General features: G+C 44.5%; 1 long non-coding RNA gene across 2 annotated transcripts in view; it reads right to left on the bottom strand.

Annotated features, from left to right (window-relative positions):
- Nucleotides 1-6,083: 6,083 nt before the first annotated feature.
- Nucleotides 6,084-26,098, bottom strand: part of LOC125404727 (uncharacterized) — a 116,103-nt gene continuing 96,088 nt past the window's right edge. For both annotated transcript variants that reach the window (XR_015004263.2, XR_015004265.2), the window contains one exon: nt 6,084-6,749. This is a non-coding gene — a long non-coding RNA (uncharacterized LOC125404727). The remainder of the gene's footprint in view (nt 6,750-26,098) is intronic.

Below are 26,098 nucleotides of genomic sequence, written 5' to 3'. Positions count from 1 at the left end.
ATTGTCCAGGAAAGATGATAGACCAACAGCCTGCCTCCTCCAAGGAGACCTTCCTGACATCCTATCCAGAGTCAAGTGCCCCTGCCAAGCCTCCACTTATCTGTTCCAGTTAGCTCCACTTATGCCCCGCCCTTGATAGTTTGATGGCATTCCCAATCATCTCAACCTCTGAGAGGACATAGCCCCACAGGCAAGAAGTGTATCTCGGTTTTTACAAACTGGAAGAGTCCCGAACTTACTAGTGATGTGGTCTGTCTGTAGAGGAAAGGGCTCACTCTAGAAACCGCAAAGAAACCATAGCTTTGTTTCTTAAGAGTTTTGCTATGGTTTGAACCATCGCTGTTACCTGGAGCTTTGTTACCAAGGTAGCACTCGGGTTCCACGCAGACCCTGCCTTGAGTACTAGCCGATTGCCAAGGTCACAAAGATCCCCAAGTGATGGGTATGTGCTTATCACTTCAGAAGCGACAGACTAGAGAGACAAACTTGGACTGTGGGAGTCTAGATTCCCGTCTTTGAACTCCCACATGGGTCTGTGAAAGATTCCTGGTACTCTGACAGTTTTCCTCTTTCTATTTTGTTCATCTGAATTGGTCTGAACAAGGGAAGAAGAGACACAGGGAGAGAAACAGTGGACACTGAGCTTACTAATAGTGTGCTTGCTCTGATCCAAATACAAGACTGGGGAGCTGCAACATGTCTCTTCTGGCGTCACAGGAACGAGCACTAAGCTCTGGAAAGCAAGGGGCACAGTTTTCAGATGGAGTCTGAAGAAGAATGGTTGAGTGACCTTAGAAAGGCCAAGCAAGTGGGGCTTGTGGCGCTGTAAGAAACAGACCCCTGACTGACTCGAATTCCCATGCTCCTCAAGTGAAGAAAGTTTCCCCACCTACAATTCTAAGACGGGAAGTCCAAAACTAAACCTTATGGGTCCTGAAAGTGAGCGGCAGTTGGATTCAGGCATGTGTCTCTCTTTCTTGGGACTCTAACCTGCAAGAGGGACATAGGAGGAGGCTCTCCAGAGAAAAGAAAAGGGGGATCAGGGCAAAGAAGGGGAAGAAGAACCAAGTCAGGATGTCGTCTTTGGTGAAGACCAGCTTCAACCTTACCCACGGAGATTTCAAGTGCAAATGACCCTGAAGAGTTGGCCCCTCTAGAGGCAAGGAGCTTGCCCTTCTAGACCCAGTGTCGGTCAGCCACCCACAGCCAGATGCTAGGGAACTAGGTAGCCTGGCCAAGAATTATCTAGAAAATAACAATACCTAAGACATTGGCAACCAAAATTCACAGCAGCTAGAGGGTTGGGGTACCAACTATGTGGAGTCAAGGTAATCTCTTAGAATCAGCCTCAGCTCTAGCATGAGGTATCTCTATATCCCTGTGTAGCCTTGTATCTCCATGTATCCCTATATCCCCATGTATCTCTGTGTATCCCTGTATCCCCCTGTATCCTTGTGTATCCCCATGTATCTCTGTATACCCATGTATTCCTGTATCCCCCTTGTTTCCCTGTGTATCTTTCTGTATCCCTGTGCATCCCTGTATCCCCCTGTATCCTTGTGTATCCCCCTGTATTCCTGTGTATACCTATGTATACCCATATATCCTTGTGTATCTCCCTGTATTCCCATGTCCCTGTGTATCTCTGCATCCCTGGTTCCGTTCTCCCACTCTCTGAAAGTCACCTTTTTTCGCCCCACCCTTGACTCTTTTCCTTCTTACCCTGGATTCCACGTGCCTCCCCCCGCCCCCCAAAAATCTAGAACCAAAAAGCTGCAGTCCCTAGTCCTCACTGTATCCTCACAGACAAATTCCTATACGAGAACTTCAATTGACCCAAATGCATGATGGATTCCAGTAAGCAAAAGAGAACCCCATTGGGTCACATATGCACTCTAGACCATCAACGAAGACCTTACATGCTGTAGCAGAACATGACCAAGAGACCTGGGGGATGAATCTCTCATTCTTAGGGGAAAAAAGCTGCACATAGGACAAGCAATAGCAAAAATGTCTAGCTCTGCTTTTTGTCAGATCTCAAACTCACATTCTCTGACTCGAAAGTTTATGTTCTTCCTAAGACTTCTCTGTGTGCTTATTCTGAACAAGACTCTCTGGGGCAAATCCCAGTTGCCCTACTAGCTGGTTGTGAAACCTCAGAGAAATGATTAAAACTTCTTTCCCTGTGCCTCAGTTTCCCCATTAAGGAGGCGATAATAGTCCCTGCCCCATGGGGTCATCAGGAGCAGTAACTGATTAACCAAGTGTCTCTAAGGTTCTTGGGATCATGCCTAGCAAACTATGAGCTCAACAGAAGTAGTTGCTAAACAAATGGATGTAATAAGTGAGCTTTTCCAACTCTCCACAGGAGAGGGAGGTTGAATAGTGTGTCTCTGGAAGAGTGGAAGCTGGCCACCAATCAAGGGACGGCAGCCACGCTGAACTGTCTGGGATAGAGCCCTGGGAGCCAGACAGGAATGTCAGTATGGTGACTCGGGCAAGTAAGGCTATACTGTCCCCTTTCCAGGAAGCTAGCGCCATGGCAACCTAGGCTGATCTGGAGCAGCAGGACATGCCAGAGCTCATAAGAATCCCTAGTGCTAATGAGGACCTATGTTTCTAATATTCTTCTGTAGGCAGCTCTAAGTGTCACTGTGGGCTGTGACCCCCTTGAAGTTTGTATATTGAAGTCCTCTCATTTGGAGACAGGGTCTTTGTGGGGATAATCATGTTAAAATGAAGTCATCAGGATGGGTCCTACTCTAGTAATACTGGTTGCTTTAGGAGAAGGGAAAATCTGGGGGTCAGTGAGATGTCTCGGTGGGTGAAAGTGCTTGCTGCCAAGCCTGACAGCCTGAGTTTGATTCCTGACTCCCACGGGGTGTCCTCTGCCTTCCACACAGGCACTGAGACGGGAGCATGCCCACACACCTACACACAAATAAATAGGTGTAATTTCACAATGTTATAAAATAGAAAGGGCTGAAATGTGGACACAGACATTCCCCAGAGGGAAGTGGATCCGAAGACCCTGTGGCTAAAAGCCTAGAACAGATGCTGCCTCACAGCCCACAGATCCAGCCCAGCAAACACTTTGACCCCAGCGTTCTAGCATTCGTAATAGTGCAACAATAAATACCCATTGTTTAAGCCATGAGCTATGGTGCCTCGCTGTGTAGCCAGAGAAAAGAGCCCAGGCCTGAGACTAGACCTGGCACCGCGTGAGGCACTGCAGTGCCTCCTCTGCCTCAAGGGTTGAAGTCACACTGACCCATCTTGCAGGAAACTGAAGCAGAAGCCTGGGGCAGGGAAGTGTTGCCTGAACTCACACCATTATAAAGATTTGGATCTCAGCCCGGCACTGATCCAAAGGACACCCAGCCAGTAGGAGGGGCTCATCTGCCAGAGATAATCACACCCAAGTAAGGGACACACCTGATACAAAGGAGGCATTCTCCTGGAACATGGGTGACACCTGGCACACTCAGGACACTCACCTGGTGCATGAGGATAGTCGTCTGGCTCATGGGAGACATGCAGGAAGTACTGACCCGGTGCACAGACAACACCTACACGATTGTCTCTGAGCCACTCCAGTCCTGCCGCCCTTCTCTGAGACACCTTCATTAGACCGATGGTCAGACTGACAACCAGATACCCAAGCTTTGAAGAAAAATCAGACTTGTCCAGTCCAGGCACGCCAGGAAGAAGCTGGTCACAGGGAGAAGCAGGCTTGCCTATACTCCTCTGTCTCAGGCTCCAGAAAGCAGAAGGACCTGGAATCTGGCCTCTTCGCAGCGACTTCCTGTTTCCTGGACCCGGCTCTACCCTTTTGATCCCGGTCTTTGTTGACTAGCCCCCTTTATTTCTCTCCATCTTAGCGAAGGAACTCTTCTTCCTAAGAGAACCCCAGAACTTCTCTCAACTGTCACCCCAGAGGAGAAGGCCATATTTCAGACTGGCTTTTATTTCTATGGAAGACTGTCTGAATCACATTAGGATAGTGTCAGTCTCAGGCCCCTCCAGGAGACAGTTTACATCTTAGAGGCAGAACGGACAGTGCCGTCCTTTGGTGTGAGCGTTAAGAGATCTACCAACAAAGGGGTCTGAGGAAAAAGTGCCTGCAGGCACCAACACACCTGCCTTTTTTTTCTACTTATTTTTATATAGTGGGGTTTTCTGTCTACAAAGAAAATGTTAATTTGTAGAAAATTGGAAAAAGACAATAAAAGCACAAAGAAGACAATTTTAATCATTCAAAATCCCAACTCTCAAATCTAACTACTGTTTATATAGGAAAAGGGAAACATGGAACATATGGATACACACAGACGTGTAAAATCGGCTCTGATTTGTTCCCAGCTTTTTTCCACTAAATATGTTGTACAAAGTTTTCCCGTAGAAAAATCAAAGGCTGCTATTGCTATCCAATATCTGTTTCTTCATTCTCCTTTTAGCAACAGAATCTACCAACATTTTTTACCACTGACTATATTTTTTTACAATTATACTTCCCAGCCTTCCTTGCAGTAAAATGCAGGCAGTCACATGATTCAGCTGAAGACTTAAGGATGAGTACAGTCGTCTGTCCTGGCTTTTGCTCTACATGAGAACAAGCTAGAAGGAGACTGGTGACAAGAGGGGCTGGTACACAAAGACAAGGTGGTCTTCTGCAAGATCAAAGTCTGATGTGGCAAGACAGGTGAACTGGTAAGAAGACAGAATGCAGAGCAACAAGGCAGAAGGAGGCTGGGCCTCTGAGTGACTCCACGAAGCAGAGCCTCTGCAAGCTTTGACCTGTCTTCAGACTGTGGCATGCAAAAGAAAGAATCCCCAATCTGCTTGGTCATCTGAATAACAGCTGAAACTATATCCTGATACATACTTTACATCTTTCTCTGCAATACACTTTGAATGTTTTTTCTATCATATGAGCACTCAATATCAAACCATACCACTATTTGACCAATTATATATTGTTCATTTGTGTGGTCTTGTTGGCCATTTGTGTTGCTTTGATATTTTTCTTCATATGCACCACTGCAAATGAATATTCTTACATATAACCATGGACATGTTTCAGATTTTCTCTTGGGATACATTTATGAAAGTAGCACTGCTGTGTCCATAATGAAAACTTCACAAATATAATTTTTCTTTCATAAGTCTTATGTTTGTTATAGCAAAGTAGGTTGATTGAACTTAAGCCCATATAAATTTTTATTTGTCTAGATTGTGAAGCTTTCTGAAGCTTTCTACACACCAGGTTTTTATTAACCTCTTCCATATATATATGGAAGATATATATATATATATATATATATATATATATATATACACAGAGAGAGAGAGAGAGAGAGAGCAACTAATCATGAAGCTTCTGGAGTCATCGTTCCTGAGTTCATGCACATGTGCTCTTGACACAACTACTTCTCCTATTCATTTTCAAAATAAAGGGGTGACTGGAGAGATTGCTCAGCAGTTAACAGCACTTGTTAATCTTGCAGAGGACTTAGGCTCAGTTACCAGGATCCAAATATTTCTCAGACTGGAGAGAAAACCATCAGTAAAGTGAACAAGCCTAAGGACACGAGTTCAATTCCCAGAACCCACTTGAAAATCCAGGCATGGCAGCATGCACTTGAAACCACAGTGCTGAGGAAGGTAGGTGGATGCCTTGGAGTTATTTGTTAGCCAGTCTAGCCAAATCAGAAAGTTCCAAGCCAGTCAGAGTTCCTGTTTCTAAACACAAGATGGACTGAGCCTCAGGAACGTAGCTCAGGTTGGCCTCTGGTCTCCACATGCACTTGCATACATATCCCATGTGCATGTGCACACACACACACCCACATACATACGCTGCCTCTTCAGATCAGGAAGGTAACAAAGATTGTGTTTACTGAGCATCCACTGTGCCCAAGTGCCCTCAGTTCCTTAGATGTGCAACACTAATCTTCACATCCTTGTTCCTTCTCATTTTCAGTAAAGAAACACAAGTTTTGAGAAGATATGCATCATATCAAAGACCCAGTAGTTAGTAAGACATAGAAACAAAAGTAAAATTCAGGTTGGCACAATTTTAAGAATTATGATATTTATTTTCATTTTATGACTTCCCTAGACCATGAATTCCAACATCCGGCTAGGGCTAGAACCGTAGAAGTAGCAAACTTTCCTGGGTCCCAAGACAGAGACTATGTCCTTGCATTTCTCTGTGGATCTCAGCCTTCCTTTCTGCAGATAAGACCTCCATCTTGGGTGACAGAAATCACATTTCACTATTTCTGCGGGCCACATGCATCACGCTGCAGGCTGCAAGACTCCATGCAGAGCCACCACGCCCCAGGGTCAGGCTCCTTGAAAAGGGAGGAATAAAACTTTCTTTTCCCAAGCAGAGTCACCCAGCTGGATTATATAACCATCTACATTTAGAATGCCTTTGCAGCGACCATGGCAACCACAGCATGTGTGAGCTTCCAACTTTGTTCTAAATCTGCTGATGAGGATGAAGAAACAGCTTTTTGTGTGGACCTTCCAGAGCTGGCATTGTACTGTTCTCTCCCCCGGTGGGGTCCAACTTGGCAACTGACTTCCGAAGCCAAGGACCAGAAAGGAAGTACTTGCCTGGGGGTACTGAGCAATGTCCAGCTGACTTTGCAAGATGACCTGAGATTTTTCCAGGCAGAGGAGTGGGGGTGGTGTGGAGACCTCAGTGCATACCGGAAGCAGAAGATCAACAATTCTCAGACCTAAGTGTGAGAAAATGAATGGTGGCAGATGAAGAGGCTTCCGAGGTGTATCAGAAGTAGATCATCAAGGCATGGATACTCCTAGCCCAGTAATTTAGACTATGGAATCCCTAGGAAGGAGGAAAGAGCTTGCTAGGGAGGCTTGTTAAAATCCTCCCATTCCCCAGATTTATTGAGTCAGCATTCCCAAGCCATGACCCAGGCAAACATCAACATTAAAAAACAACAGCGAGAAAAACCTTTTAACATGGGGGCTCCTCCCCAGCAATTCCACTCTTGGGAATATGCCCTAAAGATTCCCTAACATACTACAAAAGCATTTGTTCTACTATGTTCATAGCAGCACTATTTGTAATAGCCAGAACCTGGAAACAGCCTAGGTGCCCCTCAATAGAAGAATGGTTAAAAAAGGTGTGGAACATATACACATTAGAGTTTTACTCAGCAGTAAAAAACAATGACATCTTGAATTTTGCATGCAAATGGATGGAAATAGAAAACACTTTACTGAGTGAGGTAAGCCAGACCCAAAAAGAGGAACACGGTATGTATTCACTCATAAGTGGATTCTAACCATAATTAAAGGTCTTTGAGCCTATTATTCGTGATCCTAGAGAAGCTAAATAAGAAGATGAACCTGATGAAGATTATTTAGCTATCCACCAGGAGGTAGGAAATAGACAAGAGTCCCAGGTAACCTCGGGTGCATGGGGGCGGTGGGAGGGTCGATGGAAGGGGAGAGGGTTAGAGAGAAGGGAGTAGGGGAGGAACGGGGAAAGCTTGGTGGCCTGGGATGGGGGGGGAAGGATGAATATGGGATCAGGGAAGAATATATTTCAACTAAGGGAGCCATTTTAGGGTTTACAGGAGACTTGATTATATATGGGATCCCAGGTCCAAGGAGAGATCCCCCAGATTGCTCTCTGGACAGAGGAGAGGGTGCCTGAATCGGCCGTGGCCCATGACCATACTGATGTATATTTTGCTTATCACCATAGATCCTTCATCTGGCGAAGGACGGCGATACAGTCGGAGACCCACATTGGAGCACCGGACTGAGCCCCCCGAGGTCCAAATGAGGAGCAGAAGGAGGAAGAACATGAAAAACGAAATCAGTACTGCGAGGGATGCTATCACCCACTGATACAAGGGAACGGATCTGATGAGAGTTTACCAAGGCCAGTTGGACTGGGACTGAACGAGCACGTGATCTAACCAGATTCTCGGAATTTGGCAGGATTCTATGACTGTGGCTGGCCCGAAGTCTTTCTGAAAAGCCATTGACTATGACACTGGGACCTGTTTCCTCTACATATACTGGATTTTGGGGATCCAGTCTGTTTGGACACTCACCTTCCTGGACCTGGAGGGAGGGGGAAGGAACTGGAACTTCCCACAGGGCAGGAAACCCTGACTGCCCTGGGGGACGAAGAGGGAGGAGGAGGGGGAGTAGGGGGAGTGGGAGGGTGTTGGGAGGGGGGGCGGAAATGGAAACTTTTATAATTTAATAAAATTTACTTAAAAAAAAAAGAAAAAAAACATGGGGGCTCCTCAAAAAGATTAAAAATAGATGAACTAGAAGACCCTGCCATCCTTCTAGCTATGTGGTCAAGAGAACTGAAAATGGGTCTCAAAGCCATTTGCACACCCAATTACAGTCACTAATCAGTAGAAGCCACTGAAATGCCTGATAATAGAAGAATTGATGGCGTACACTATGTACATGCAGTGGATTGATACAGGAATTGATGATGTATGCTACATACATGCAATGGATTGATGTAGGAATTGATGACGTACACTACATACATGCAGTGGGTTGATGCAGGAATTGATGACGTATGCTATATACATGCAGCAGAATGCTATTCGGACCTAAAAGGAAGTGCATTCTGACACATGCTGCAAGATGGATGAATCTCATGGACATGATGCTGACTGAAACCCTCCAAACACTGGTTGAGTCTACTCATTAAGATCCCTAAAGTACTCTGACTTATGAAGACAGGAAGTAGAGAGTGGTGTTTGGAAGGTAGGGGTTTCAAGGGCTACAGTTTGGATCTAAAATTTCCCTGAGTACCATGTATTAATAGCCTTCTTATCAGCCTGTGACACCACTGGATGGTGGCAAAACCATTACAAGAAAGTTAGGTTCCTACTCATGTTCTTGAAAGGGATATTAAGATTCTAGACCCTTCCTATGTTTCTTATTCTGGCCAAGAAAAACTAAGCAGCCTCCTCTAACACATATGCCTTGGCACCATGTAGTGGTCAATGGTTTTATTGCTGAGATAAAATGCCATGTGAAAAACAGAAAAGCAACTTGCGGGGGGTGGAGTTTATTTAATCTTATAGCTTGCAGTCTATCATCTACGGAAATTATGGCAAAAGCTCAAGGCAGGAACATGGAGGCAGGCACTGAGGCAGAGGCCATGAAGGGATGCTGCTTACAGGCTTGCTCCACATGGCTTTCTCAGGCTGTTTTCTTATGCCATCCAGGGCCATGAATCTAGGGACAGCACCACCCATAATGGGCTGCCGGCTCCCCACATCAATCACTAATCAAGGCAATGCACCACAGGCTTCTCCACAGGGCCAATCTGGTAGGGGTGTTTTCTATTCAGAGTTCCCGCTTCCCAAATGACTCCAGCATGTGTCAAGTTGACATAAACACTAGCCAGTACACATGGCATACGGCACCACCTCAAGACCAAACCAGCACAGCCAACCAACCATGGACTGAAACTCTGAGTCAAAAGGAACCTTCCCTCTTTTAAATTGTTTGCCATGGGTATTTTGCCAGCGTGAGGGAAAAGTGACGGGCGCAAGTACAGAGTTTCAGCTTTGTGAGAGGAAAGCATCCTGCAGATTGGTGAGAAGCAATTAGAATGTGTCTAACATCTACTAAACCGGACGCTCTAAAATGGATATGATGATACGTGTGTGCCACGTGGGCTTTTAGCAGATTTTTCAGAAAGCCAGGTTTGGGTAGCGAGTCAGTAGTGAGCCTCTATAGAAGCATGAGGACCTGAGTTTAGATCCCTAGCACCGCACTGATATGAAGAGGCTCGCACAGCAGGTGTGCCTGTGATCCCAACACTTAGGAGGCAGAGACAGGCAGATCCCTGGAACTCACTGGCCAGCCAGCCTAACTGAATCTGTGAACTCTAGGTCCAGTGAGAGATCCTGTCTCAAAAAATGAAGAACACAAAAAAAAAGAAGAAGAAGAAGGAAGAAGAACACTAGAGAAAGACACCCAGTGTCAACCTCCAGCCCCCACACATCTACATGTACATGTGCATACACATGTAAACATATATACACACACCAAAAACAACCTGTGGTGGTAAGGTTTACAGAGCACTTGCTTCGCACACACAAAGCTCTGGGTTCGATCCCCAAAATACTATAAACTGGGCATGGTGGATTACATGTATAATTTGAGCTCTTAGAAGGTGGAGGTAGGAAAATCGGAAAGAAACTCATTATCTTTCTCAGCTATCTAGTGAGTCTGAGGCCACCCTGGGCTACAGGATACATTGTCTCCAAACAAGCACCAAAAATTGGTTCTTCCCAGCTGTATCCATGTGAGAGCCTGTGATCTCAATTCTGAGGTGACCAGCTTGGAGAGTTGTAATAAAAATCAGGCAAGAGGTCTTGAATCTCTACAGTTCTGACACTTTGAGAGAATAGGCTACAGGTGGGAAGGGGAAACTGAGGCATGCTCTGCTGTATTAGTCAGTCCTGTCGTTCCCAAGACAGATGCTGAGAAAACTTAAAGGGAAGAGGGGTTTATTTTATCACACAGTTTAGTGTGATGGTTAATAATGACCGTCGACTTGACAGAATCTAGAATCACCTAGGACATCACCTCGGACAGACGATCTAGGTTGACTCAGTTGAGGTAGGGTGCCACCTTCACTGTGGGTGCTATCATTTCCTGGGCTGGGGGATCCTGTACTAAATAAAAAGAAGAAAATGTGCTGAACATTAGCATTCACTGGTCTCTGCTTCCTATCTGTGATGCAATGAGATCAGCCGCTTCATGCCCCTGCCACTATGCCTTCCCCACAGCTATAGGTCAAATTAGCACCTTCTGACAGAGGCAGATGGATCTCTTGTCTGGGCTACACAAGATCGATCCAGAAACAGATCCAGGTGGTGGTGGATCACACCTTTAATCCCAGTGTTTGGGAATCACACAGCTTTAATCCCAGCACTAGGGAGGTAGAGACAAAAGCCCAGCCCAGCTACATTGCTTTTGTCTCTGGATCTGTTTCTGTCAGAAGGAATATAAAGGAGAAGATCGCATGATGCTATAATAACTTTAAATTTTCTAAATGCTAATGAGAAAGGAACAACAGCTGTGGAGACACATTGGATAATAGAAAAAGCTATGGGATTAAATCAGTCAATACACTTTAAAGATGTACTGACCTCAGAATGGAAACCAGGACATGTGTTACATTGAGGAAGGGGTTTTGCTTTTGTTTCCCCAGGAGAAGAAAAGCCATGGATTCCATCAAATTTGATTTGAACAAGAGACACCTCTTAATTAGAAGAGATGATGGCTCATCAAACAGCATGGCCATTTACTCTGAACTAACCTATGTTTTTCATTTGATCAGATATAACTTGCCAAAAGAGAATCTCCCCAAAATTAGGGTTGGGAAGGGTTTTATTTCTGTCTTTTCAGAATAAAGGTAACCAGCTAAGGAATCTGAAGACCACTGGACAAATGAGACATCTGAAGAAAAAGGACAAATCATCCAGAAAAAAAAAGTGTCCCAAGAAAAAGAGTAAATTGGCCTATTGGTATATCATATTTCCAACAACATAAAATTTCATAAATCTTTCCAAATGTTTGTTTATGCTATTTTCTACAAACATATAATGCAAATGGTTTCTTGTACATAGTCCCAGTTCAGTTAGAGAGTAAAGCTGGCTTTGGAGTTGGAGTGTGGCTCTCTCCTCCTCTAAACCCAGGCATGATTATTAAAGTGAAATTCAAAACCTGTCTCATGTCAGAAGAGTCACCTGATATGGGACAGAAGAAAAACAAGTATTTAAGGACTACTTTATTGCCACTAATCTCATAAACTTTTGGTTTTATATTGACTCTTTAACAGCTTTCCTTAAGGTATAAATTTTAGAAGATTAATATATACATATATATGTATATGTTAACTTTTGCCATGATATTAATGGTCATATAGGGTACTAACTAATTCTTGAAAAAGGATTCATTTACCTTCCTGTAATGATTTCAGGCTTGGGTCTCTTGCAGTCTTCTGCAGTGAACTCTGAGCATACCTAACAGTGACCTTTGAGTCTCCATAAGGAGGATGGGGCCCACAATGATGACTCCTTCAGAAGTATGATAACACTGCTAAGCTGAAAAACACCACCTACAGATTGGCTTTGGACTACAAATTGCTCAGAACAATTTCAAGGTGGCTAGCTGAGCCTAACAGACTACTCTATCCAGGACTTGAGACAAGCCCTGCACTTTCCCATCATGCAGAGACTGGACAACAAACAATGCAGCTACCTCTCCCAGGACAGTTAACTCAAATTTTTCTTTTCAGGATCCCCTAAAGATGCCTTTGCTCCCAGACAGCAGGAAGTAAATTTAAGAACACGACACCCACATTCCCAAGAGGTGGGGTGGGTGAGTTTTGGTCTTTCATTGGGTTATGGATATTTGTCATTGTTTAGGGGGATTGGTTACAAGTTATTATAGGAAATAGTCAGAAAAACAAAGGAAATTAGATTCAAGGTTCTTGTTTTGAAAAGAAAAAAGGGGGATATAGATTTGATAGGATAAAAGGGTAGATTATTGAATCTACTTTGAAAAGAAAAAAGAAGGATATAGATATAAGTTTAAAAGCTAGATTATTGAATTCACTTTTTAAAAGTAACTGCTAGTTTTAAACATTTTACATTGGATTGGACTTTTGCATATTGTATACAAATTTTATATATTAATACAAATTTGACATTAATTTTGTTAGAACATACTGTACATATGTTTCTATTCTTGTTCAAGGTGTTGTACTTATACAGCTTATTTAACAATGTAATGAAATTTTCTACTCCTTGAAAATTACTATTACCAACTGTTTAGGGTAATAAGGAAATGCAGGTTTGCAACATGAGGGGCCGGCTTGTTGGGGTTTCTGTCCCTCCCAGTACCCCAACAGCCGGCAAGCAACAAAGAAAATCACACACAAGACTCCATAAGGTTATAAACTGATTGGCTCATTAGGTCAGGCTTCTTGTTAACTCTTATAACTTATATTATCCCATTATTCTCATCTATGTTAGCCATAATGGCTCCGTACCTTTCTCTGCTGGGCAAGTTACATGCTGCCTCTTCGGTGGTCTGTACAGGAAATGCTGAGGGAGCTCTGCTTCCAGAATACTCCCAGTCTCTTTTCTCCACCCCTACTTCCTGTCTGGCTTTCCCGCCTATACTGCCTGCCTGGCCAATCAGCGTTTTATTAAAATATAATTGACAGAATACAGATAATTCTCCCACACCATTTCCCTCTCTTTTTTTTTTTTAAACAAAGGAAAATACCCATAATCCATTTGTTGGGAACATGGGCGTAGTATTTCAAGCTACTTCCTGCTGGTTGGGGGCACTGATAGTCTTAAGGAGGCCTAAAGAAAATTTAGAGTTATAATCAAGTCATGACTGGAGTATCCTGTGAGTCTCGATCATCTCAGGCAGCAGTCTTGGATCAGTTCTGGATGTAGACCTCTGTCATCTGGGCCATCTGTTCCTATCGGAGATTTTTCAGGTGGCCTCCCTTGGTCAAAGGTGATTATTCTTAACTCTGAATAAATCCAGAGTCTCTCGTTTTCTGTGGAAACAAAAGCAAAATCTCTTCTCCAAAGTAACATACCTTTTGACTTCAGTTTTGAAGCCAAGGTATTTTCAAAATACCTATCTTGGGTTAGTTCAGCAGCATTTATAAACAAAAGTCTTTTAGCAGTTGTTGCTCCTTCCTCAGCAATCAAACAATTTAAAGAGAGCATAATAGCATACAGTATGAAGATTCTCTGTGCATTTTCCATCTTTATGTGGCTTTATTTTAACCTCTATTTCTTTTATTTTTACTTTTACTTTTTGAGACAGGATCTTTGTATATCTTTGTCCTGGAATAACACTGTAGACCAGGCTGTCTTTGAACTCACAGAGATCCTCCTGTCTCTGCCTCCCCAGTGCTGGGATTAAAGGTGTATGCTACCACACCTTGAACTCACAGAGCTCTGTCTCTGCCTCCCAGGCATTGGGATTAAAGGCGTGTACTACCACACCTTGAGGTCACAGAGGTCAATCTACCTCTACCCCTTGAAGTCACAGAGGTCAATATGCCTCTGCCTCCCAGGCATTGGGATTAAAGGTATGTACCACCACACCCAACTACTCTCTTTCTTTCCTTTTAACTTTAAGAACTTTAACTTTTAGCCTGCATATACACACTGTAAACCATTTAGAGGTTTTCTTCCTCTTTGAATCTCTCTTTACTGTATATTTTTCTTTTTCTGACCACATGAGCCATTAATTTACTAAGCAATATGGAGAGCCGTGGCTTTGACGGCTAGATCCAGCTCATTCCTTAGCTTTTCAGCCTCAAGGCTGAGGTACCAGCCAGAGCTGTGTTCACTGCCACAACTCTATGGCGTTTCAAGGTCCTTGCCAGCAAGCAAGCTGCAGCATTCTGCTCACAGACCACACTCAGTCGGACTGCCTGCCTGAAAGAGTCAGAGTTTGCTCTGGCAGGACAGCCCAGATAGCCGGCATTTTAAAACAGCACAGCTTTTCTCCTGCTACAGCTGAAAACTGAAAAGAATGCGTTCAGCTTGTCATCAACAACATTTAAGTGTTTTGTGGCAGGACCTCTTTAAAGAGCTGCAAGGTTTTGCAGCTAAAGCTGAGTCAGGAAGCCTCTCTCAGATGAGAGCGCTTGCTTGCCTCTAGCAAGCAAAGTAGACCTGAGAAATTGCTGCCACCAAGAAGCCATGCTTTACTCTATTCTTTTCCAAGCTTTCTCAGGCTTTCTGTGGATTCAGTTATCCACGTCTGGGCGCCATATGTAACACGAGGGGCCGGCTTGTTGGGGTTTCTGTCCCTCCCAGTACCCCAACAGCCGGCAAGCAACAAAGAAAATCACACACAAGACTCCATAAGGTTATAAACTGATTGGCTCATTAGGTCAGGCTTCTTGTTAACTCTTATAACTTATATTATCCCATTATTCTCATCTATGTTAGCCATAATGGCTCCGTACCTTTCTCTGCTGGGCAAGTTACATACTGCCTCTTCGGTGGTCTGTACAGGAAATGCTGAGGGAGCTCTGCTTCCAGAATACTCCCAGTCTCTTTTCTCCACCCCTACTTCCTGTCTGGCTTTCCCGCCTATACTGCCTGCCTGGCCAATCAGTGTTTTATTAAAATATAATTGACAGAATACAGATAATTCTCCCACACCACAGGTTAGTAGTTAATCACCTATTACAATCAAACTTGTAGTCACATTCGGAATGTTTTCAAGGTCAAACAAAGATATATTTTAGATCGACAGGATATGTTCAAACACTTCAGAGATCTACAGAATATGGTATTTAAGATGTTTTAATAACATGGGATTTCTTTATGACAATGAGACATGTCTGCTCCTGGCAGCACCAATCTACTTGAGAGAGGATAATGGGCATTGAAGAAACTCCACATGAAGTTTATTTTCTTTGTGGCAAAAGTCACTGGACAAGAAAATGCCCTTGCCTCAACTGCTGAGAGTATGCTATCCTAATTGAACAAGCTGTACACACACAAAAATGTCACTGCCAAACATTGTCAAGACAAGGATGGACAGTCCTTCAGAATATCCTGTTTCACAGAAAATCCGTTGGATATGCTAGGCCTATAGGCCAAATATGGATGCCCCAATGTTGCACGGGAACTCTGGGTGACTATTCAGGCAGCCTGATGTTTCTCTCATTACTCACATTTTTTGGAAGTTGGTTGACTGCACGTCCTGCTTACTCAGCTAACATTTCCTTCTTGTGTCTCTGAGGGAGTTGAATAATCAATACTTAGAGTTTTCCTTGTTTATAACACACAGAAAGCAAGTTATGATAGAAATTAAATTAGGACTCACCAAGATAGGATAGAGAATGAAGTATTTTCTCTAAATTTGTCAAATGCAAATGGGCTAGAAAGTGCATTTATTGCCCTGTATATTTTATATAGTCATTGTACTTATTGTATATAGTTTTGCTTAAATTAGTTATGGCCTTCTTTTTTAATTTAAACAAAAAGGGGAAATATAGTGGTATTGTATTTGTATTTTAATAAATAAAGCTTGCCTGACTATCAGAATGCAAAGATGAGCTACTACAGGCCAGGGAGTGGTGGCACACTCTTTTAATGCCAGGACTGGGGAGACAGAGGCGCACAGATCTCTGTGAGTTCAAGGCTACCCTGGGCTACACAAAATCGATCAAGAAGTAGATCCAGGTAGTGTTGGCTCATACCTTTAATCCCATGTTTGGGAGTTACACAACTTTAATCCCAGCACTAGGGAGGTAGAGACAAAAGCAACATGGCTGGGCAAAGAGAAGAATATAAAGGGGAAGAGACAGAAACTCACTGGAGTCTGAGGATTCGTGGAGACAGGATCTCACTCTTTTTGTCTGAAGATTTAGGAGAGATAGAAAGTCTCTCTGGTGACTGGCTGCTTTGCTTTTCTGATCTTCAGCTTGAACCCCTGTATCTGTCTCTGGATTTTTATTATTCGTGCTATATTTCTGGGCTGGTTACTTTTAAATGCCAATTTGATACAATCAAGAATCACATGGAAAGAAAGCCCTAGTGAGGAATTACCTAGGTCAGGATGGACTGTGGGCATATCTGTGGTGGACTGTCCTGGTTGTTAGTTGATGTAGGAAGACCTAGTCCATTGTGGGTGGCACCATTCCCTAAGCAGGGTCTTTAACAGTATAAGATAGAAGAAAGTTATCTAATAGCAGTAATAAAGGATGTGTGCATGTAGTTCTCTCTGCTTTTAACTATGGGTGATGTGACCAGCTGTTTGCTGTCCCTGCCTTGATACACACACCACAGGATGGACTATCTCCTGGTACTGTAAGCCAAATAAACCCTTCCTCCCCAGTGTCACTTTTTGTTGGAGTATTTTATCACAGCAACAGAAATGAAACTAGAACATTCTATTAAGTCTCTTTGTTCAGGTGTTCACTGCAGCAACAACAAGGGAAGTACCATCGCCTAGACCCATTGCTATGTTCCTGTGATAACACAGACTATCAGGGCTGTGGGAGGGTGTGCCAGAACAAAGTTGCTCACCTTGTGACAACCAGGAAACAAAGTGTGAGTGAAAGGAGGGAACTGGGAAAACATCTCACTCTCCAGGACACACTCCCAAGTGATGCTTCCTACAACCAGGCTGCAGCCCTCACAGTTCTCCCAACTTTCAATAGTCAGTTCAGATTCTGAATCCTTCAAAGGCTGAATCCATTGATGAAGGCAAAGCCCTTATGAACCAATCATTTTTCCCCCAAAGTCTCACTTCTGAGCATGGCTCTCATCAAGAACACTTGATATACCATGTTTGGTTGATATCCCTGGGAGTCCTGTCCTTTTCTGAAGGGAAAGGAGGGGAAACAGGTTGGGGAGGGGAGGCTAGGAAGGAAGACGGTAGGGGAAATTGCAGTCAGAATATAATATTTGAGAGAGAAAAAAAAACAACCAAGACTTTGGTGAAAACATTTCATAAAGAAGCAAACACTGGCTGAATCGGGTTCCACAACTCCCGTCCCCCTTGGAGGTCACTATGCTCTGCAGCAGCTCAGAAGTAGACGTCACACCTAGTGTGACTCTAGGGTGTACCCCACACACAGTGACCCCTTAAGGAAGCAGGGAACCCATTCCCCCATCCAGGAAGCATGTCAGAAGATGGCGCGTGGGCTTCAGGAAAAGGAGCTCCATTGCTAGAAGGTTCAGTGACCTTCAGGCCAGATCACAAGGATTCAGTTCCCAGAGAGGAGATCCGATCTTGGACGCCAAAGGTGCATGAACTCTAAAGAAGACCTCATCTGTTGCAGGGATCAGAGCTATCCCTGAGCTTGGCCGGGGGAGACACCAGACGCCAGCCTCCTTCAGAGTCTTAGACACATCTCAGTCTCCCCTCCCGCCTCAAGCCTTTACGTCAGCTTTATCTGTGTGGTGAAACTCCTCTTTGCTCCCACTTTCCTGCTTGTTATGGTACAGATGTGAAATGTTCCTCCGCAGGCTGCTGATACTATTTTGGAAAGTTCTAGAAACGGGAGGTGTGGCTCAGTTGGAGGATGTAGGTCACTGAGGACATGCCTTTGAAGGGTATACTAGGCCCTTGGCTCGCTTGCATAGCCCTGTCTACTTCTTGGATGCCATGATATGAACTGCTCTCTCTTCTGCACACCCCATGTCATAAAGGACCGACTGCTCTAAACTGTAAGACACAATTAGTCCCCCCTCCTTTAAGCTGCTCTCAGGTATTTTGGTCATAGTGTTGAAAAAAAAACTAATACATTGCTTAACCCACTCTTCAGACCTCACCTCTAGCTACAAAGAAGCATTCCTGCATGTGTGTGCACGTACACAGTCACACCGCCAATGCCCTTACCATCCCTTCTCACCGACCCTGAGCATCTCTGCCCAGGCAGCTGGTCCCCCAGGGCGATACAGCGTAGCCTGACTGTGGCGCTAATGAGCTTAAAGAGAAGCCAGGCCACTATGTCAGGATAGCCAAGTGGTCTAAGGGTGGCAGACTCAAGTGTCTGCTGCCTGTGCTCAGGATTCCTGACGTCTGCGTGGGAACGTGCTCTTAAATCCCTCTTCCAAAATACAAACTAAATGCTGAGGCACATGCCTATACTCACCGAACTTGGGAGGTTCTGGCAGGAGGACTAGAAATTCAAAATCATCTTTGGGTGCACAGAGAGTTCAAGGCCAGCCTAACTTCCAGACTGTCTCAAAATAAGAAAAACGACACACAACTAAAGACGGGCAGGTTCACAGGTGAGAAGAGACTGCTACAGTGTGCAGGAGAGGGCAGTACTCCAGCAGTGGATGGCATTGACAAAGCGCAGACTGAAGGGCAGGAAGCCTTTACCAGTGTTGGTCCAGGGCTATACTCTTTCGGGGGACCCATGAGATGCGGAACAAATGCCAGCTGCATTGTCCTCCCTCCCCAAATCCTGCCAGGTTCCTGCTTTGGCCAATCCTATCTGAAGGCAGAAGACAGAAGTAGCGCCATCAGCCGCAATCTATTATAGGGCCTCCAGGGCCCAGGCAGGCAAGGTAGGGGTGGGACAGGAGTCCCAAGAAGTGAGTCAAATGTGCCAGCTCCTGCACTCAGAGCTCTGGGCTTGCACTGTGTCACCTCTGTCCTGCTTCATTCCTCCCCATCTGCACAGCACCTGCATACAGACAGTCCGCACTAAACATTTACTGGGTGAGCAAACGAGAAATGAAACGGTTGGGTGAACGAGCCAACGCTTCTGAAGAGCAGAGCGCATGGCAGGGAGGGCCCTGGATCAGGAAGAACGAACTCTTCTTCAGATGCAGAAAGCTGCAGCGTTTGTCACTGGGCATCAGAAAGGACCCTCAGCCTCCTGTTGTCCAGTTGGATCTAACATCTTGTATCCTTCCTGTCAACCCTGATCTGGTCTCAACGCCCATACCTCGAGACTCAGTATGGGACCCCAGGGCCTCTCAGGCCTGCTGAACATCCCAGCTCCTCTGGGAGACACACCCACTGTGCCCTGTACCTGTGAGCATCCCTCCCACAGACCTGAGTTGCCCATGCTTTCTCCCACAGTGTGATTAGAATCATGGACCTCCCCACCTACCACCCGTCCACCAGAGAGTCCTGTGGCCAGATTACACCCCACTTCATGGACAGCCAGCCCAGTCCTCCCCTCCTTCCCTCATCACCACTGCTAGAGGCCTGTAATTCCTGGGGGTGATTTCTGCATGCATCCAGCCAATCAAAATCCCTGGTAAGAGAAGGGTGGGGACTCTGCTCCTGAGACAAGGTTTAAGATGATAGGTCTCACCACGCTTTTCTGTCACCTCATTCTACACGAAGTCTGCTATGTATGGTTGTGAAAAGTCGTTCACTACGCAAAAGCGCCCAGTAGAGTTGAGCGGAAACCCAGCCCAGGCGGCACTGGCCAAGCTATATACCTTAGGAGCAACTGTGTCTTCCCAAAGGAAGGTACGGCTCTTCCTAATTTTCAGAAATGTCTGTATGGGCTAGAGGGCCATGGTGAAATAAATGCTTTGTGAGATGTGAGCATAGCCAACCTAACGGGTGGGCGCCAGGAGTAGTCTCTTTTTATCTCCGATTTTCAGGAAGTCAGATGGCTTCAAGGCCAGTCCCTCCCTATGGAAACCCATTTCAGGCAAGAGATGATTTCTAAAGTAACGAAAGATACCACTGCAATTACATTTATCAAAAAAGCGTGGCAATCAATGTCTCATGCCCGGACCGCATCTGAATGCCCTTAATCAATGCCTGTGCTCATGACAAATTTATTGCAATTAATTTCATTTCAATTACACCTTAATTACTAACCTTGAGTGAAACTGGCCTGGCTCAGAGAGTCTCTCGCCACAGAGCGAGGACCTAGAGATAAGTTGCCCTGACTCGATTGAAGTTGGTTACTTGGCGCGCGGTTCCTCTTTCCAGGAGGGAGGGGCTCATTTCTCCAGGGAGGCCATTCATAATGCGAATCTGAAATTGAAAGCAGGAAGGCAAGCAGCTGTGCCTGCGAATTAACTGGAGCTGGTGTTTAATTTGCTTCTTATTGATGCCGTTTCCTCACTGGTTCATTAGCTGGGGTTGCAGAACAAATGCCTTCAGAGTGAAGCCTTTGAGCCGGCCTCAGGCTCTGGGTCAGCCCGCTCGCTTCTGAACATCCCACTTCGCAGCTTGGGGACTCAACTCCATACCTCTGGGGCAGTGTGCCCAGAACAAGGGTCTCTTGCCAGCAGTAGTTGGCCCATTAACACTCCAGGGGACAACACCAAAGGAGCAACCTAGTTAGGGAAGTTGGGGGAAAGCTTCCTGAGACAAGGCAGGCGCATCCTGTATGTAAGGAAACCTTAGACTCATGAACCCTTCGAACAAACGTCCAAGTTCTGCTTCTGATACTTTTTAGCTCTGTGAACTTGGGGAAATCATTGATCTCTCTGGTTCAAGACAATGACAAATGACAGTTTCTGACCTTGGTGAAAGCATCAGTGACCTTCTGCTACCAACTCTCCTCCCAGCTCCTGGCAAGTCTACCTCTGAAGAGTTGCTGGATCCCCTGAGAGCATGGAACTTCTTCCTACAAACTTTTCTCTGGCTGAGAATGGAGGAATTGTAGAGATTTTTCTGACTTCATCCCTTCATCTCAAAGACAGAGAAACCGAGGCCAGGGAGGGGGAAGCCCAAGAGGGTACTGTACGTTGGTGCCACAATTGGACTAGAAGCAATCCTCTGGCACCTGGTTCTAGGATAACCAGAGCACATTACAAGAAAAACTGGTTGTTTGTTTCTAGTAGAAACTGAAGAATACAAATATTCATCCATGTGCTCCAGGAGAAGGGCCATGAAAGCAGTGACTCAGCGTCTGCAAGGCCGGCACAGCTCAGGACCCAGCAGGCCGCAGTTAAAACTTAGGATGGCAACATTTGTCACAAAAATAAACAAAATACTGAGTCAGCTGTGGCAGTCTACACACGGATCTGTACATTTAGAAGGCTGGTCAAGAGGAACATGAATTCCAGGCTTGCCTGATCTATATAGCAAGTCCTTGTCGAGACAGAGAGAGAGAAGAGAGAGAGGAGGGGAAAGCAAGGATGAAGGAAGGAAGGAAGGAAGAAAGAAAGGAAGGAAGGAAGGAAGGAAGGAAGGAAGGAAGGAAGGAAGGAAGGAAGGAAGGAAGGAAGGAAGAAAGGAAAACCTACATAACTGACCAAGGGTCCAGTAATGAAGGCATTCTTTCATGGCTGAAATGCTGTATAACAATTTAAATAAATACATTTGATCTGCATTATCAGCATGAAGTAAACTTCTAAAGTACAGTGTTTGGACTTTTTAATAACTTGCAGAATCTTTGCATCACAATGTCATATATATTTAGTTTTAAAACCACGGTTACAAAGAGAAAAGGGAGATTATCAATACAACCATATGTCTTGTAAGTCCCAAAGCATAAGGATAAAGAACCTGTCAGTCAAAAGCAGGTCCGCCCAGGAGAAGGGAGACTAAGTGTGAAGGGTAGGTGAGCGCTAAAAACATTTGGCTTATTTTTGAGGCGATGAGATTTGAGGTTCCTGTGTGCTCGTTTGGGACAGTGCTCTGGTTTGGATGTGATTTAAGTGTGTCACCCAAAGTGTCATGTGCTGGAAGCTTGATCGTCACAATGTTGGGAATGGAAACCTTGAAGATACAGGACCTAAAAGCAGATCATCCAATCCCTGGGGGAGCTGCTCTCAGAGGAATTAAGGAAGTTCTCATGGAGATTCACAGGCTCCCTTGAAAGTGGGTTAAGAGCAAACTCACCCCCCAAATCACTATCTTCAAAAATATATTTATTTATTTATTAAAAATTTCCACCTCCTCCCCTCCTCCCATTTCTCTCCCATTCTCCCCACCGCCCAATCCTAAAAGAAGTCAGGGTGCCCTGCCCTGTGGGAAGTCCAAGGCCCTCCCTCCTCCATCCAGGTCTAGGAAAGTGTGCATCCAAACAGACTAGACTCCAAAAAAGCCAGTACATGCAGTAGAATCAAAACCCAGTGCCATTATCATTGGCTTTTCAGTCAGCCCTCATTCAGAGAGTCCGGTCTGATAACATGCTCATTCAGTCCCAGTCAGCTGGCGTTGGTGAGCTCCCATTAGATCAGTTACACTGTCTCAGTGGGCGGACACACCCCTCGTCGTCCTGACTTCCTTGTTCATGTTCTGGACCTTAGGAGCTCAGTCCGGTGCTCCATTGTGGGTCTCTGTCTCTATCTCCATCCATCGCCAGATGAAGGTTCTATGGTGATATGCCAGATATTCATCAGTGTGGCTATGGGAGAAGGCCAGTTCAGACACCCTCTCCTCTGCTGCCCAAGGACCTAGATGGGGATATCCCCTTAGACACCTGGGAACCCCTCTAGAGCCAAGGCTCTTGCCAGCCCTAAAATGGCTCCCTTAATTAAGATATCTTCTTCCCTGCTCCCATATCCACCCTTCCTCCATCTCAACTATCCCATTACCCCAAGCTCTCCTCAGTCCTCCCCTTCTCCCTTCTCTCTTCCCATCTTCCCTTCCCCCCACCCCACCCCCACCTCCATGCTCCCAACTTTTGCCCAGCGATCTTGTCTACTTCCAATATTCAGGAGGATAAATATATGTTTTTCTTTAGGTTCACCTTATTATTTAGGTTCTCTAGGATCACGAACTATAGGCTCAATGTCTTTTGCTTATGGCTAGAATTCACTAATGAGTGAGTACATACCATATTCATCTTTTTGGGTCTGGGTTATCTTACTCAGTAAAGTGTTTTCTATTCTCATCTATTTGCATGCAAAATTCAAGATGTCATTATTTTTTACCACTGAGTAGAACTCTAATGTGTATATGTGCCACACCTTCTTTATTCATTCTTCCATTGAGGGGCACCTAGGTTGTTTCCAGGTTCTGGCTATTACAAATAGTGCTGCTCTGAACATAGTTGAACAAATGTTTTTGTAGTATGATTGGGCATCTCTTGGGTATATTCTCAAGAGTGGAATTGCTGGATCCTGAGGTAGGTTGACTCACAGTTTCCTGAGAAACCGCCACACTGATTTCCAAAGTGGTTGCACAAGTTTGCATTCCCACCAGCAATGGATGAGTGTTCCCCTTACTCCACATCCTCTCCAGCATAGGTTATCCACAAACCTGTGAACACCTGATTTTCGACAATTGGAGTTAAAATTATTCAATGGAAGAAAGAAAGTGTCTTTAACAAATGGTGCTGGCATAACTGGGTGTCAACTTGTAGAAGAATGAAAATAGATCCATATCTATCACCATGCACAAAACTCAAGTTCAAATGGAATAAAGACCTCAATATAAATCTGACCACACTGAACCTGATAGAAGAGAAAGTGGGAAGTAGTCTGCAACACATGGGCACAAGAGACCACTTCCTACATATAACCCCAGTAGCCCAGACAACAAGAGCAACAGTGAATAAATGGGACCTCCTGAAACTGAGAAGCTTCTGTAAAGCAAAGGATACTGTCATTAAGACAAAAAGGCAACCTACTGAATGGGAGATTTTCTTCATCAACCCCGCATCAGACAAAGGTCTGATCTCCAAAATATATAAAGAACTCAAGAAACTAGACATTAAAATTCTGAATAACCCAATTAAAAATGGGGTACTCAACAGAAAAAGTTCAAATGGCCAAAAGATACTTAAGGTCATGTTCAACTTCTATAGCAATCAGGGAAATGCAAATCAAAACAACTTTGAGATACCATCTTACACCTGTCAGAATGGCTAAAACCAAATCACTCTCTTGAATCTAGTTCTGCAACATGATATCTCCTCCCACACATGCTTTTGACATGGCCACATACCATGAGGTGACCTCACTAGGAGGAACCGTTACCAGAGACTGTACCATGCTGGATGATGCTCAACATCCAAAACTATAAACAAAATATGCATCTCTTCCTTGTGTTACCTTACTTATAGTAATGAAAAAATGGATGAATACTAATGGCAAGTTCTTAGTTTCCTTACTTCCCAAGCTCTTCTTTCTGTTTAAAGTTTTTCATCATTATTCCTAAAATAAAATGGTCGATGAAAGTTCTAGAACAACAGAAATACAAGGATGATTTTTTTAAGTATCCATACTGAGCGCCGTGGTGTGAACTATCTTACAGACTTACGGAGATAAATGATTTGATTATCCTGACTCACCAGTTGTGAGCAGCAGTGGATCTGGTGGCTCTGTATAAAAAAACTTTTGACAGTTTGTAGAAAACATAAGGAAAATGATTAGGCTGGTTGGTTGCTCCTAACCTCTCTGGATAAATTGACAGAGGAAAGTTTATCCAGATGTGCACAAATAGTCTAAAGATGTCTAAGTGTGCCCTGGAAGAGAATCTTTTTTTTCCAGCAAACAGAGACAGGTTGCAGAAAATCAAACCAAAGCCCTCATTCTAAGGTTCTCCAGCAAAAATTCAACTCCCAGCCTCAAAGGGTGTTGGAGGTTAAAATAAGGCCACTAATTGGTAAAGAATGGGAACCTATAACCTGGGATGGGGATGTGTGGGAGGGAAGAACCTATAGAAGCTTATAAGCTTCAGATAACCCTCAGATTCTCAAGGGCTTATCTTAACTGAGGGAATAGTCTCTTCACCCTCGGCGAATGTACTCAGACCCCCAGCTCTTGAAATGTTGTCTTTTCCATCTTTAACTGAGGAAATTAACCTTTCGTTTGTCTACTAAACTAGCAATGATTTTCTCTGAGGAAATGCCAGGAAAGACATACTGATGTGCCTCAGGGTACACCACTAGTTTCCTCTAGCCCTATAATCAAACTTAAGGCAAAGCAGGCTCCTGATGGGGAGGTGGAAAATGAAGTCCATGAGGACGTTTGCTACACGACTAAAGAGCGTAATGAGTTTGCTAATTTGTTGAAGCAGAAATCTGGAGACTCTCCATAGAAATGGGTTTCAAGGCTCTGGGATAAAGATGAAGGAACCCGGCACTGGATCAGGCAGAGTTTATTAGTATGGGCCCTCGGAGTGCAGAGTCTAGACTTAATACGGAAGCTCGCACAGCTAAAATAAGGTGTCAAAAGTTTGTTTGAACGGTTTGTCGAAAGATAGCTGACCGAAAAGTAGCTGAAGATGCCTGCTATCCTTTGGCTTAGTGTTAATGAAGAGATTTTAAGGCTCCGGGAAAATACAATGCTAGAGTGGGGATGCTGTGTAAGACCTAATTTGAAGAGCTTTGCTGTCACCCTTTTTCCTTGCGCTAGACCTTAGAGTTGGAGTCGCTGCTGCTCATTGGATGAATTAAAAGCAATAGGTTTAATTGGGCCTGAGGTAGCAGGGGCCAGGTGGCAGCACTGAATCACCAAAGACAAGGTGGTTGTAATTATTGTAATGGGCAACAAAGACAGAGCAATGTCCATAATGGCTTAAACTGTAATTGTCAGCACAGGCAAATGAATCTTATGGTGGCGTGACTCATCTGGACCTTTGATTCTAGCTAATCAATCGTAGTGTTTCCAGGCAT

The sequence above is a fragment of the Myodes glareolus genome, chromosome 10 (genome assembly GCF_982192425.1).
Source record: "Myodes glareolus chromosome 10, mMyoGla1.1, whole genome shotgun sequence".
Lineage (NCBI taxonomy): Eukaryota > Metazoa > Chordata > Mammalia > Rodentia > Cricetidae > Myodes > Myodes glareolus.
This window is presented reverse-complemented; position numbering and strand designations above follow the sequence as displayed.